This window comes from Globicephala melas, chromosome 6 (assembly GCF_963455315.2).
Source record: "Globicephala melas chromosome 6, mGloMel1.2, whole genome shotgun sequence".
NCBI lineage: Eukaryota > Metazoa > Chordata > Mammalia > Artiodactyla > Delphinidae > Globicephala > Globicephala melas.
Genome location: NC_083319.1, coordinates 51608431 through 51624634, shown reverse-complemented (window position 1 = coordinate 51624634; position 16204 = coordinate 51608431). Strand labels below are relative to the sequence as shown.

At 41.4% G+C, this 16204-nt stretch overlaps 1 protein-coding gene across 6 annotated transcripts in view; it reads right to left on the bottom strand.

Annotated features, from left to right (window-relative positions):
• Window positions 1-16204, bottom strand: part of KANK1 (KN motif and ankyrin repeat domains 1) — a 193829-nt gene that overhangs the window by 152117 nt on the left and 25508 nt on the right. Inside the window, exon 1 of one of the 6 annotated variants that reach the window (XM_060300872.2) lies at window positions 4052-4212. The exons of the other annotated variants lie outside the window; for them this stretch is intronic. The gene's annotated coding sequence lies outside the window, so the exon portion shown is untranslated. Of the gene's footprint in view, window positions 1-4051; window positions 4213-16204 lie in introns of those variants that run through there. 6 annotated transcript variants of the gene reach the window in all.

The window sequence follows — 16204 nt, the reverse complement described above, 5'->3', positions numbered from 1 at the left end:
TCTCTTCACTAATAAACTGAAGTACTTTGAACTGAACTAAGTTGGCCACAGAATGAGGCATGATCACCATGTACTAAGTAAAGCATGCTTTTCCCACAGGGCTGAGTGGGGCGTCGGGGAGACAAGTGGCCCAGAGTCATAGCCACTATAGGAAGCTGGGGGAAGATCTTGCAGAACGGTTTCAATGGGGCATTCTCCACTCCCTCCAGAAGGCTGTGGAACAGGCCTGGAAGAAGAACTATCGAAGTAATAGAGAAGAAATAAAATCAGAAGAAAAGATGAAACTCCAAAAATTCACATATGCCTCCTTTCCCTCTGTTTTCCTGTGGAAGCAATACAAAAAAAATTTTTAAAGAAAAAAGAAAAGAAACTTCTTTGGAATTATTAATGGAATTAAAATAAAAAATTAATTTTACACAATTTATACAATCTCATCTATAATTTCATGCAATGTATAGTTTTTTAACCAGACTATAAAATTCCTGCCATTTATATATTTACGCTTACCTCCCCCCATTTTATTTTTATTGCATAAATATAAAATGTTCATCATAAAACTTTAAAAAATCCTAATCAGAAAGAAATTTTAAATTATAATTCCAAATTACCACTGTTAACATTTTAGTATAACCATTCTGTTTATTTTTATGCAAATGTATATATAATATATAAATACATGTGAGTCAGCTGGTGGAGGATGTTTGTTTATAAAAATTTCCTCATACTACACCTACTGGATTTTTTCACATAAGTCATGAATATCTGTTTGTTCAAATACATATAGGTTTGTTTGCATTTTCTTTTCAAACATCCTTGGCAAATATCTTTGCTATTTATTGTGAAAGTAGTCCTAGAAAGCAAACAGGGACATCTATACATGCTGCTGAGGGCATAACAGCCTAGGAAGTACCAAGTTTACCTAGAGTAATCACAAAAGCAGGAATCCACCATGTATCATTGACAAAGCTTTAGAAAGCCCTCCTGGATTAATAATTAAATAACACTAGGAGCTGGGATTCTTCCCCCCGAGAATCTTCTGCTGTTGCCTGAAGCAAAAAAAAAAAAAAACTTAATATATTAATTATTTTCACTGAGGCTTGCAATATGGTAGAAAGACTGTTGACATTATCAAGGTATAAGGATTATCTTTATTACTTTCCCTTATTTATCCATAAAAATACTTTCTTCTATCAAAATACCAATGGCATTTTTCACAGTACTAGAACAAATAATTCTATACTTTGTAAGGAAACACAAAAGACCCCAAATAGCCAAAACAATCTTAAGCATAAGGCTGGAGAGATCACACCTCCTGATTTAAAACTATACTACAAAGCTACAGTCATCAAAGCAGTATGGTACTGGCACAAAAACAGACACGTAGATCAATGAAACAGAAAAAAGAGCCCAGAAATGAGCGCACAATTATATAGGCAATTAATCTACAACAAAGGAGCCAAGAATATACAATGGGGAAAAGACAGCCTCTTCAATAAATGGTGTTGGGAAAATTGGACAGCTACATGCAAAAGAATCAAATTGGACTACTTTCTCATACCATCTACAAAAATAAACTCAAAATGCATTAAAGACTTATATGTAAGACCTGAAACCATAAAATCTATAAAAGAAAACACAGGCAATCTGCTCTTTGACATCAGCCTTGGCAATATTTGTTTGGATATATCTCCTCAGGCAAGGGAAACAAAGCAAAAATAAACAAGTGAGACTACATGATACTTAGCTTTTGCATGGCAAAGGAAACTATCAATAAAATGAAAAGGCTATTTGAATGGGAGAAGATGTTTGCCAAGAATATATCTGACAAGGGGTTAATGTCCAAAATATACAAAGAACTCAACATAAAACAACAACAACAACAAACAACCCAATTAAAAAATAGGCAGAAGATCTAAATAGACTTTTTTCCAAAGAAAACATACAGATGGCCAACGGACATGTGGAAAGATGCTCAACAACACTAATCATCAGTGAAACGTAAATCAAAACCACAATGAGCTATCATCTCACACCTGTCAGAATGGCTATTATCAAAAAGACAACAAATAATAAGTGTTGGCGAAGATGTGGAGAAAAGGGAACCCTTGCGCATTGTTAGTGGAAATGTAAATTGATGCAGCCCAACCACTATGGAAAACACTACAGAGATTCCTCAAAAAATTAAAAACAGAACTACCATATGATCCAGGAATTCCACTGTTGGGTATTTATCCAAAGAAAACAAACACATTATAGAAAAGATATATGCACCCCTATGTTCACTGCAGCATTATTTACGATAGCCAAGATATGGAAGCAACCTAAGTGCCCATCAATAGACGAATGGATAAAGAAGACGTGGTGTGTATATATATATAATGGACTATTGCTCAGCCATAAAAAAAAACAAAAAACGAAATCTTGCCATTTGCGACAACATGGATGGACCTAGAGGGTATTATGCTAAATGAAATAAGTCAGAGAAAGACAAATACTGTATGATTTCACTTATCTAAAAAACAAAAATGAACAAACTTAACTAAACAGAAACAGTCATAGATACAGAGAACAAACGTGGTTGCCAGAGGGAGGTAGTGGGGAGGGAGATTAAGAGGTACAAATTTTCAGTTACAAAATAAATGAGTCACAGGTGTAAAACGTACAGTGTGGGGAATATAGCACATAATATCTTTGTATGGTAACAGATAATTAGGCTTATGGTGATCATTTTGAAAAAGAAGTATCAAATCACTATGCTGTATATCAGGAACAAGCATAGTGATGTAGGTCAATTATACTTCAAAATCAAACAAATTCATAGAAAAAGAGATCAGACTTGTGGCTACCGGTGGAGGGGAGAGGAAATTAGATGAAGGCAGTCAGAAGGTACAAATTTCCAGTTGTAAGAGAAATGAGAATGAGGGATGTAATGTACATCATGATGAATACAATGAACAGTGCTGTACGTTACATATGAAAGTTGCTAACACAGTAAACCCTAAGAGTTCTCCTCACAAGGAAAAAATACATTTTTTCCCTCTTTCTTTAATCCATCCATATGAGATGACAGATGTTCACTAAACTTACTGTGGTCATCATTTCATGATACATGTAAGTCAAATCATTATGCTGTACACTTTAAACTTCTAAAATGCCATGTGTCAATTATATCTCAAGAAACTGAAAGAAAAAATATTCTTTCCTCAAGGAATCATCATAACGAATTTTTAGTACCTTAATAAAAGAATATGGCAAAACCAAAGACACATGAGAAATAGTTTTCTCAACTATACATAACCACATGCTATTGTAGTTATAAAGATAGATTATGAATTTCATAGTATGGAGAACTTTAAAAACAGGATAAATGTTTATCAATATTTCCTACAGTCCTGACTAAGGAAAAATTTTTAAATGTGAAGCAATCTCAAACTGTTTCTTAACTATATGGTCAATGAATTTGCCATATTGGGGATAAGATTTTACATCAATATTCTTTAGCCTAAATCTTCCCATTTCCTGCCCACCACCACTTTCCCCTTTCACAGCATGGGCTGGTCCACTACAGAAATTTAAAAGTTACAGTGTGCTTTACTATTTTGTGACATTATAGACTGGGTTAGGGCTATACATGCAGATACACAAAAGGCATCGTTATACCATTTGTATATTGACACTCACCACGCAGGAAGAGAATTTTTATCATCAGCCCTATCTTTTTAAATTATATGAAAAATCAATTTAATAGGAAGGGGCCTAAAATATGCCTCTATATACAATAATTAATTCGGAAACAATATGCCCAAAACCGAGGCATATCTTGCATTCAGCATGCATATCTCATTTTAATCCACCTCCACTACCACCATTTTAAAATTAAGATGCTTCCTGTTCTTAACCCACACATTCTCACTGTCTTGCACACTCTTTGACAAACCTTAATATTAAGCTTGCCTTCATTCTTTCAAGGGCTTTAGATTTACCCACTGTTGCAGGGTAAAATATTCCTGAAAACAGAAAAAGCAAAAAAAACTTAGCTCGTCCAACTTACCCAGGACTCTCCAAGGCTGTTCTGTGAATTCAAGTGCTTCCCCATTGATAACACGTTACAGTAGATTTCCCTGTTCATTGGACCCAGGACACTGGCAGCTCCAGGTTAGGGGGGGCTCACAATATTTCGCCAGCAACCTTTTGTACCGTGCAAAACACAGATTATCAAATAAGCAGCCCACAGGTCTGAGGGACTCTCACGCTGCAACCTGAGAAGGCTGAAAAAGGACACCAAGAGAGGGAGCTGCTAATTAATTCTTCTCCTCATCAGCCCCAAATGTTTCAGACAACAACTGGTCTGGAAACACAGTTTTGACATGGTCGAGATAATGACTTGATTTGTTCCCAAAACGCTGGGAGAGCTGCTGCAACCCTATCTGGTGAGAACCATTTGTACTCTTTTCTTCCCAAAGCCAGAAGCAAGGCTTGCTTCTAAAGACAAGAAATACTTCCTGTCTTTTTTCCAAGCCTGACAGTCAAGGGGCTGACTGACCGTGCATTAAAGTCTTATCAACCTGACACTGAATTATGGGCTACTTTAGATTAGCCAAAGCAACATCCGTCTCTGGGTTGCCAAAATAGAATTTCCTGACCAATGGTATTAAAATACAGATGTCTTACAATACGGCCAGAAACAGAAATTAGGACACAAGGTTACCTCACATTAGTCTTTATTGGGAGGGTAGGGGTGGATAGTGAAAATGGCTAAAGGAGAAAAAACAGGTGAAAAGCTGCAACTTGCTGAATAAGAATTATATGGTACAGAGGTGGGGAGGCAAGATGAAAAGTGCCACAAATGAGCCTGTGCCAAAGTACATAAGGATACTGTTCTCAGCTCCACCCTCAGCTACCACCCTCCCACAACCCTCCTCTTCACAAAGATCTTGAAAGGTTCATCTACATCCAAGTTTCTTAACCTTTGCACAATGGACATCCGGTGTGGACGTCCTGTGCACCGTAGGGTGTTTAGCAGCATCCCTGGCCTCTGCCTACTGGGTGATAGTAGCACCCACCCTCCCTGGTTCAGTTGTAACAACCAAAAATGTCCTCAGACGTTGCCAAACATGCCCTGGGGGTGGGGCAAAACTGCCCCGGATTGAGAACTGCCGATCTACCCTAGGCCACCATGCAATGGGGGATGGGGGTGTAGTTTGCACACTAAACACAGGCACCAGCTAAGGCGGCACATGGGAACTAAAGTCCACCCATGGCCCACTCACCAAGTCATACACCCCCCGGGCTGTCTCCACCCACAGGGGGCACACCTTTTCCTAATGCCCTCAAAGGCTCCACCCAGGCCAACAGAAGCACTGCATCTACCCAGGCTGCCTCTCCCGCCTCACTTCCCACCCACTCTTCCACCCTCTGCTCTGGGCCCAGCAGCCATCAAGCCTCTGAAACTGCTCCTGCTGCCAAATCCAGCAGATACAACTCAATCCTCAGGGCGCCACAGGATCAGACACTGGTAACTATTCCCTCCTTGAAATGCCCCCTTGAGGGCTTCCTCCAACCTTGGTGGCCATCCCTCCTTGGTCTCCTTTGCAGGCTGCCCTTCAGGGTTCAGCCCTCAGCCCTCTTCTCCCACTCTGCAACGCCACCCCAACTTGGTGGTCTTATTACCTCACAGCTGCAATGACCATCCATATGGGGGAGACTCACAGAATTCAACTCACTGTGCTCTTAAATCTGCTTTAAATGCCGATTTCCAGCTGACATCTCCCTTCTGCTGTCCTGCAGACCCTAGAACTCAACCTAATAAGCTCATCATCCCGCAGCACAAACCTCCCAGGATTCATCTCACGTAGTAGCAGCCAGCCTTCCCAGAAAGCCGGGCACTGTGCTCCACGCTTCCCTCCCCATTCAATCAGCTCAGAGCCCCTACTCCTAAACCTCCACTCCGTGCACCTTGCTCTAGCCCCTTGGCCCCTGCCCTCGCCCAGACTAAGGCTTCTCCCACCTGGGTATCACTGCGGCTGCCTCAGTTCTCCTGCCACCCTCACATCCCCCAAGCCGGAGGGAATTTTCCAACCTGCACTTCTAATTGCATCATTCAACAGCTTAAAACTCTACAATGATTTCCTACCACCCTTGAGATAAAATTTCAAATTTCTTAACATGGCCTACCAGGCCCTTTATGACCTTCCTCCCCATGCCACACCCCACCCCCAGCCAACTGCACCCTCCGAGTTGAAATCACAAGCTAAACTCTCTTTGATTCTGAACACAGGATGCTCTTCCTCCTCTAACTGGAGTAGCCTCTCCAAATCTACCGCTTCACTTGGCTAATTCCACCTCACCCAACAGGTTTCAGCTCAAACTTCTCTGACACCCCACCTCCCACTAATGTTCCCAGTTTTTTTTAATTAATTAATTTATTTATTTATTTATCTTTGGCTGCATTGGGTCTTCGTTGCTGCGCACAGGCTTTCTCTAGCTGTGCCGAGCGGGGGCTACTCTTCGTTGCAGTGCACAGGCTTCTCATTGCGGTGGCTTCTCTTGTTGCAGAGGACGGGCTTCAGGAGTTGCGGCACGTGGGCTCAGTAGTTGTGGCTCGTGGGCTCCAGGGCGCAGGCTCAGTAGTTGTGGCGCATGGGCTTAGTTGCTCCGCGGCATGTGGGATCTTCCCAGACCAGGGCTCGAACCCGCGTCCGCTGCATTGGCAGGTGGATCTTCAACCACTGCGCCACCAGGGAAGCCCTGTTCCCAGTTTTATGTGCCCATAATAGCCTGTAACTCCCCTATCAGAGCACTTACTCTGCTTATTTGCTTGACTGCCCAACTAAACATGCTGCTTCTCCTCTTTTCACCACCCATCAGCTTCAACCTTGCTTAGTTCTCCATACAGTGTTGGCTGGTCCCTCTGTTAACTGCTAATCTCAAATCTGTTATGGCTCATCATCAAAAGCGAATATAGGCAGCAAAACTACAGAATACCCCTCTCTGCACCAGAAGCTATAGAGACATGAACACATACATATAAATATATGAAATAGAACTAGTCCTCGAGAAAAGTAACAAGGTGGGGAAACAGCGTAACATGAAATGTTCTACTTACTAAGCAATAGGTCTACAAATGCAAACTAGTAAAGGGAGCCTGAGAAAATAGGTGGTTAGGAGATGTGAAATGGGGAAATTATCAGGATGAAGCAGAGACAGTCTGTAGCCTCCTAGAAAGATTTGGACTTAGATTTTGAAGGTGGTGAGAGGCAAACTGACAGGCATAGAAATTAACTAGAGAAATGTCAAATTTTGCAACCATCAACAACTTTGTGATATCAGTTGGATTTACCGTGTTGTAAACTGCTCCCTGCTAGTTTCCGGTGGCACTGACAGCACAACATGGAACAGTCACTCTTTGGCGGCACGAGAACTGTAAGGCACAGAGATCTGTGCTGACTCTGCCTCCATAAAAGGAGCAGTGAGTCCAATTTTCTCAAATATATAATTGGATAGAAATACTAATAAATAGGTTGGGTAAAAACTAACTTCTTGTTACCTCTCAACACACTTACTTACATGACTTTTTAAAATTGGAAAATTTTCAACCTGTAACCTTAACAGGTATCATTTATGAAGCTAGATGTCTTACAAACATGCCTTCATTTGATTCTTATGGCTATCTTCTGAGAGGCGTAGTATTATGCCCATTTTACGAGTGGGAAAATGAGGCTGTGATTGCAACAGATAGAATTTTCTTAAAATCTTACTCCTAAGCCTATGTTCTAAGCTTACTCTCAAAACAAGTACCTGAGCAAGAAATAGCTTTTTCCAAATAGTACCCGATGGCAGAAACCCACCTGTTCCAAAGGAACCTTTACAGGTATCTATAATTAAGTCAGGAATGTTCCAACTTAAACTAGTTTCTGTCATTTTAGTTTTTAAAATAGCTCTGGCCTGAGGCAAAACATGCCTCTTAGGTACTTTTCAGACTGTTTTGTCAATCATGGAGTAAACTTTACCGAAAAGCTTTAAGTTCTCCTCCTTTCTGGAGAGCTGAGAACAACGCTGAATACTTAAGAATTTGTGCCTCTCCTTTATATGCAACTTAAAAAAAAAAAAAAAAGAGGTCCTACGCTCCTTGGACTTTGAACATGCCTCAAAAGAAGACATCTATTGAGCGGTATTACATGCCAAACATGCTGTAACACCATCTTTCTTAAATTCAGTCACCCTAAATTGGGTGCTATTGTCACCTCCACTTTACAGATGGGAAAGCAGAGGCTGAGAGAAGTCCAAAGCTGTGTTCTTTCCACTCTCCCTACCATGCGGACTTTGCCGATATCTGCTTGTCAATGCTGCCCCCAAAAGCTCTGCTCTGAGACGAAAAAGGAGGACTACCTTAACAAGGGTAGGGGAAGAAATCAACTCAATAGGTAAGTGTTTGAGCCTACTAGGGGTAAGAGGCTGTGCGGAGGGAGAAACTAAAAGGATTGGAAACCTAACAGAAATTGTCTATGTGCAGTGCTAAAGACACAGCCAAACCAGTGAAAAACAGAAAACGATCCCTCTAAAGGTCTCTCAAGCCTCAGCACGACTGACATTTTGGGCTGAATAATTGTCTGTAGTGACGGCTGTCCTGTACATTGTAGGGTATCTAGTAGCATCCCTGGCCTCTACCCACTAGATTCCCCTGAATCATGAAAATCAAAAACGTTCAGATACTGCCAAATGCCCGCTATGGGGCAAATTCACTCACCCCAACCCCCTTGAAAACCACTGCTCTAAATGAGATAGGTGCTGAAATCCATAGACATAACTGGCTACTTCAGGGCCTTATCTGCCTCAAGTGCAAGTCTTCAGAGCTCTTTTTCAATATATTAAGACATGAACCAATCAAATGCAGAACTATAATCTTAGAAGAAAAAAAAGAACCCCCCAAATTACTCCTTCATAAAGGACATTAGTAGCACTTAAGAGACAATGTTTACATTGTCCCAGACCTGTGGTTTGCTCAAAAATTAATTTATCCCATCCATGCTTTGATCTTCTAACAAATTATTTCCTGAGACAAGATTTAACTTGTGAGGGCCCTACAGGCTGAGCAGCTGCGAGAGGGGAAGCGGCATCAAATTCCAGGTGGCAAGCGGAGAGGGGGCTTCCCGTCTCCCCAAGGGGACCCTGAACAGAAGCACACCCAATGCCTCAGAGGGGTCCGATTTTCCCATGGAAGATTAGAGGTTCAAACTACAATGCAGCTGAACTTTGTCTTCAAAGAAGAAAGCCTTTTAGGAGGTGTGTCAATTTTATATACCAGTACTAGTATTTCCGTTATGAAAGGCTTTTTGTTGTTTTAGTTTTAGTTCTTAATTTCACAATAAGGAAGACAGTCAAAACCCAAGTGGTCTCCTTGCTTCTATCCCTCCTTTTCCCTAAAAGAGGGAAGCAGGAAGCTTCCAGTCTTCCAACAACTTTTGCTCATCTCACACCTGTCCTGCTAGATGCATGCTGCCAGCCAGAAGGAACTCATGAGCCCTGAATAAAATGCTTGTTGTATCAGAAACCACATGCTTGACCTATAGGAATGCTGGCTGCAAACTAAGACAGGAGAGTTAATTGTGTAATGTGTTCATACCTTGCCTTGTATGGTAGGCAGAATAATGCACCCCACCCCCAAAGATGTCCAAGTCCTCGTTTCCAAACCTATGACTATGTTATATTATGTGGCAAAAAGGTCTTTGAAGGTGCGATTATAGTTAAGGAACTTTGAGGTGAGAGCTCTCTGGGTTATCCAGATGGGTCCAATATAATCATAAGTACCTGAAAGCCGAGAGCCTTTTCTGGCTGTGGTCAGAGAGAGACAGGACGATAGAAGTTGCAGCAGGAAAAATGCAAAGCGTGAAAGGGACGCAATTCACTGATGGTGGCTATGAAGACGGAGGAGGGGGCCATGAGCCAAGGAACGTAGGTGTGGCCTCCACGAGTTGGAAACAACAGATTCTCTCCCAGAACCAGTCCTACCTACCCCTTGATTTGATTCCATGTGAGACCAGCGTTGACCTTGTGACCTACAGAACTGTAAGGTAATACATTTGTGTCGTTTTAAGCATTAAATTTGTGGATTTTGTTACAGCAGGGATAGAAAACTAATACAAACTTTGGTACTTGGAAGTGGGGTGCTGCTATAACAGATTCCAAGAAATATGGAAGTGGCTTTAGAATTTGGCAGTGAGTGGAGCCTGGAAGACTTCTGAGGAGGATGGTAGAAAAAGTCTAGATGGCCTTGGACAGACCTGTTCATAGACATATGGATGTTACGGATTGCTAGGGAGGACTCAGAAGGAAGTGAAGAACACGGGAGAGAAAACATAAACTGCCTTAGAGAATACAGCTAAATGGTCAAGAGCAGAGGAAATCACACACACTACCATTCTACCATGCTGCCTACTGTGCGCTCAGAAAGTAAAACCCCAGAGTGGGGGAAGGCCCCTGACAAATTGGGAACACCTCTGCTACACAGCAGCCTCACTGTACAGACTGTCTCACTTGGCAATGAGCAAAGGGGCTGTCCTTGGAATGCTGCTACCTCCCAGCCATGTGACCCAGAGCAAACAACCTCTCTGACCTGCACACAGAGATGATGTTATCAGTAGCACCCATCTCACAGGACTATTCCGGGGATTAAATGAGGTCATGCACAGAAAGTCCACAGTGCGGTGCTGAGTACAGAGTAGGCACTCAAAAGTGTGAGCTATTTTTTTGACCCAGTCTAGAGGGAAAAATAAGCGGAGAGGAATATATCCTTCCTTTCTCCCCCAGGAAAGTCTTCCCTAGGGAAGACTTAGGGCCTAAGCATAAAAGAAGAAAACAGAAGCAAACTTGGATGTTCAGGAAGCCAGCACTCTACAAATCAAAGGCAAGGTTTGGGGACTCAATGGGGCTATTCCAAAAGGCAAGGGACAGATAGACTGGGGGCTGGGGAAGCTGCCCAAGGCGGCCCAGAGAGACAAAAAGGAGGCTGAGTTGTTCCTCTGGGTGACTCTATTACTGGAAACTTGCCAGCTGCAGTTTGAGAACACTGGAGAGAGATACTGTGCCACCGCCAGTGCCAACTTGGACAGGAAGTGATGCGGCTGGGTCCCACGGTCAAGAAGCCAGCAGGAGGGGGTGAAGGGGGTACCCGCAAAGAAAGACATCATTTTTAATTCTCCAGCCTGGCTTCCTACCTCAGCTTCCCCTCTCCCCTGCCTCTACCCATCACCATCCATGGAATTATAAAACACAACGAAAATTAAAAGACCACAGTTATTCATATATGGGTAAGACAGCAAAATTTTACAGAAACTCATAGAATTTTCTACTTAAGAAAGTTTTCCTTTTTTTCCTATTGCCAAATTTTTTTAGTTTTGGAGCTTTCATAAGGTTTCTGGGATAAGACATCACCGGGAAGTAAAAAGGCACTAAAAGCATTTGAATATCCTTTCTGTCTCTGTACCCTTGACGGTAAATTACAGTAGTTCATTCCCCAAGATTAACAGTCAATAGTTAAATGTCAGCCAGCAGGCTACTGCATAACTAAGAGGGGAAGAAAATCACCTTAGGAATGATTACGATAAAACCAAGTGGCAAAGAATTAAATCATTCTCCACTAGTATAAGATATATACTTCTGCCAACACAGCATTTTCTGCTTAACAGCAGCATTTTCCTCCTTTCTTCAAGAAAAGCTGGTGCCTGCAGAAAAGATATCACATCTTACATTACTTTGTTGACAGTAAAACCCACAGCTTCGCTGGCAATGTGATTAAGGCACACATTTTTATGAGCAAAGCACATGTACCCACTGAACACAATAATGCTTTCAAAAAAGAACAAGTTTCAAAAGTTCTTCCAACAAGCCCATTGTTTTTGGATTTCCAAGCTGGAAAAACGTACATTTCTGAATTCCATTTTCTGAATTTCCACAAGCTGGGTAGGTCTAAAGGCTAATTCTTCATACTCCCACTATTATTATTCATGCCCTTTCCCAGTAAACCCAGATAGGCAGTTATCAAGGCAGATGTATTATTTGGGTACATATGACAACAAAGCTGGATCTTATTTCTGCCCACCCCTTTTTCTGCTCCCCATGCTGCAAACGTCTCCTAACCCTTGTGGATAAAAAAGAGTGGTAAAAGGAGTGGGTGGCATATTCTTCTCCTTAACTGAACCCAAATCTGTAGACTCTGGGATTGTCAGCTAGTCAATCTCCAGATCCTCCTGAAAGGATGATGTGAGCGCCTAGTGATTTTGTTTTGCTTTTCATAAAGCTGGAGAAGGGAGGTATGGCTTGGAGACAGTTAGATAATGAACTTAGCTACTGAAAACAAATCCCAGACTACTTTTTAAAGAGGAAAACAACATAATGGGTGGGAACTGTCCCAAGTTCACATGACCTTTGCCTCACTCACTCTAGAAATGCCACCCCAGTTTTGATGGACAGTGCCAAAAACCAACCTGTTATCCCTGACTTTTTTTTTTTTAATATTTATTTATTTATTTATTTATTTTTGGCTGCATTGGGTCTTCGTTGCTGTATGCGGGCTTTCTCTAGCTGTGGTGAGCAGGGGCTACTCTTCATTGCGGTGCACGGGCTTCTCACTGTGGTGGCTTCTCTTCTTGTGGAGCATGGGCTCTAGGCAAGTGGGCTTCAGTAGTTGTGGCTCTCAGGCTCCAGAGCACAGGCTCAGTAGTTGTGGCGCCTGGGCTTAGTTGCTCCGCAGCATGTGGGATCCTCCCGGACCAGGGCTCGAACCTGCATCCCCTGCATTAGCAGTCAGATTCTTAACCACTGCACCACCAGGGAAGCCCTATCCCTGACTTCTTAGTAGGCAGTGTTCGCCTTCAACCAGGATAGTCTAGAAATCCAAACATGATCTAGGAAAAACTATTTGGGATTCAAATAAGTCAAATAATTTAGACTGGAAGATCGTAAGTATTTTGAAGGATAAAAATATATATAAACTTTATATATAAAACTTTCCATTTTATGTCTCTTTCAGAGGCAAAAGAGATTTCATATACCACTTTAAATGCACTGTGCATTATTTCATCTGTTCCTTACAAAGAACTGAGTAACAAACTGTTTCTGTGTTTGTTCATTCTTCAGATGAAGAAACTGAGGCTTAGCAAGGTTGAACACGCCTGAAGTCACAAATCGGCACACCTAAACTCTGACCCCAAATTCATGCCCTCAACCCAGGATTAACTAATCTTTGATATACAGTGATTAGCCCCAGGTTCTAAAAACAGCTATGACTCCTCCAAATTGCCCTGGGGGGTCAACAAATTTTACTGACAATATTAATGATTATCTCCTTTTTTCAACCATCTTTGTTCCTACATTATGAAAACCTTACACACCCACCTTTGCCTGACTGGCAATAAGTCACAGCACCTCCTTGGCACTGGCTTCAAAGCAATGCAAATATTCAAAAGTGCCTTCCTCTTCAAAGAGTCACCATCACTGCAGGACAAAATCCAATTCCAAAACTGTTCTGACCAGCAACTACATGGTGCCAGATGCACCACCATCTTCAGAAGGTTACCTATGGTCTCTGATCACAGCTACCTCCCTGCTCCCTCCTGCAGCTGTGTACACAATGTTTATTACACCACAATGGCCAGTTTTGTCTTCTGGCCAAGAGAGAAGATATGCACAGTTGATTGAGATGCTACTGTTGGTAAGGAAATCTTTGACCTACTCTATAGAAATCTGGAAGTGCATTTCTTCATAATAAACTCAGGCAGTTTTACCCACTTCCAAGATGTTCCAAAACCAGTGATTAAGACTGGTTTTGGAACATCTTAACGTTCCAAACATTAAGACATTTTACATTTTAATCCCAGGCTTAACCAGCAAATTGTATGCTCAAGCAAAGGAGCTTGGTGAAGACTTTCAAATAAGGAATGTTTAGCTTCTGGGTATCAGCTATATATCTAAACATAAAAATGAAACAATTGGAAAGCAGAATAGTAGTTGTCAGGGAGGAACGGGAGGGGGAAATGAGGAGTTAGTGTTTAGTGGGCACAGAGTTTCTGTTTGGGGAGATGAAAACGTTCTGGAGATGGATGCTGGAGATGGCTGCACAGCAATGTGAAGAGACTTAATACCACTGGACTGTACACTTAAATACGGTAAAAACAAACAAGAAAACTTATCTACCATTCAAGTGAATGCTTCTTTTTTGAAACCTCTCACTTACGAAGGGAAATGAGGCCACAGCACCTTTTAAAACAAACCACTGAAAGACCTTGGGCCCATTCTAGGCATTACAGGGAAGACTTTATACACAAGTTTTAGTCCCAGAGTTCCTAAAGAAACATGAATACTCTCAAATTACTTTCCAATCTATATATGCTGTAATGTCTAAATGGAGCTGAAGTTTCCTCAGAGTCCTCTGAGGAGAGGACTGACCACGGGGGCTCAGAACAGCCCACCCATCATTTTACAGTCTTGTTATAGACTGAATGTTTGTGTCCCCTCCAAATTCATATGTTGAAGCCCTACTCTCCGATGTGATTGCATCTGGAGGTGGGACCTTTGGGAGGTAATTAGGTTTAGATGCGGTCATGTGGGGGGAACACCCATGATGGGATTAGTGTCCCTGTAAGAAGAGGAAGAGGCCAGAGCCCTTCCTCTCTCCATACGTGAGGACACAGCAAGAAGGCAGTCTTCCACAAGCCAGAAAGTGGGCTCTCACCAGCACCCAACCATGAGGCACCTTGCTTGGATTCCCCAGCTTCCAGACCTGTGAGCAATACCTGTTGTTTAAGTCACCCAATCTGTAGTATTTTGTTACAACAGCCTGAGCTAAGACAAGTCTACTCCCTAATGTATCTGTGCTTCCTTAATGTTTTAAACTCATTAAAACAGTTTCTGAAATGCCTCACTCATGAGCATGGTTTCAGGGCACCACAGCTCAGGCAGCCACCTAGACAAGTTCTTTTCTTTCTCGTTGTCACAATATTAATATGGTAACAGTCTGGCACTCTCTCTCTCTCTCTCACACACACACACTCACACACACACACACAGAAGTGGCAACTGTTTTTTCCACTTTATGGGCTATTTCGGAGTTACACTGAGGAGAGATGCCAACAAGCTGTCATGGTTCGGAATGAAATGGTCTCCGGTTCACTGAGTCTCTTTTTTCATCTCAGATGAACAAAGGCTTTTCACTGAAGGAAAATCACCAATGCTGCTTGCACTCCAGTTGACTACTGATGCTGTATTTTCATCACCTGAGAATGAACTAAGAGTTGCTTCTCAAATGACTTGGAGCTCCTACAATAAAGTCTCATCAACTCTCAAAGAGTTTTGCTGTGCAATTGCTGACCGATGTAATCATTTTTCCCCTCTCCCTCAAGGCTAAATGTTCTGATGTGTAAGCCAATCTTCATGCCAAAGGTACGACTTACCCTCCTTTGGGCATCTTGCCTTGCCCCATTGGAAAAAAGAAAGCAAGCCTTGAGTTAGAAAACTATGACCTTTACCTAGGGTGGTGTACTTCTTTTGCATTATATAAAATTCTGATTGGTTTCCTTTAAAATTTACATAATTCATTTTTAAGTGTCAGTGCAAAATTGATGATTAATATCAACAAAAAAATAAAAACCTAATTTCCCTACTACAAAAATATGTTGGAAAACTTTTAACAATTAGAATAGTGTTACAATTAAAATATGAATAGCTCAGCAGATCAACAGAACAGAAATGAACACAAAAACATGGGATTTAATATATGATAAAGGTGGCATTTCCAATCAAAAAAGAAAAAGAAAAATGAATTATTAATAAATGGTTGGGAAAACCAGCAGCCATCTGAAAAAAGTAAACTGAGATCCCTACTTCCTAAAATAAATTTAAGATGGATTAATAATTTAATTATAAAAATGGAAACTATAAAAGTACCAGAAGAAAACCTGGTCTGGTCAATTAAAAATATATATTTTAGGGTGGAGAAGATCTTTTTTCCTTTATGGAATTCAATTCAAAGGCCTTAAAAGAAGCAGTTGGTAAATTTACCTACATGGAGAAATGCAACATAATCCAAGTAAAAAAAAATGAATAATAAAGTGGGAACAACTCCAATTCTTACCAATGATAAGGGACCTATTTCATTTATATATAAAGTGACACAACTTGAAAACTAATAGCCCAATAGCAAATGATACAA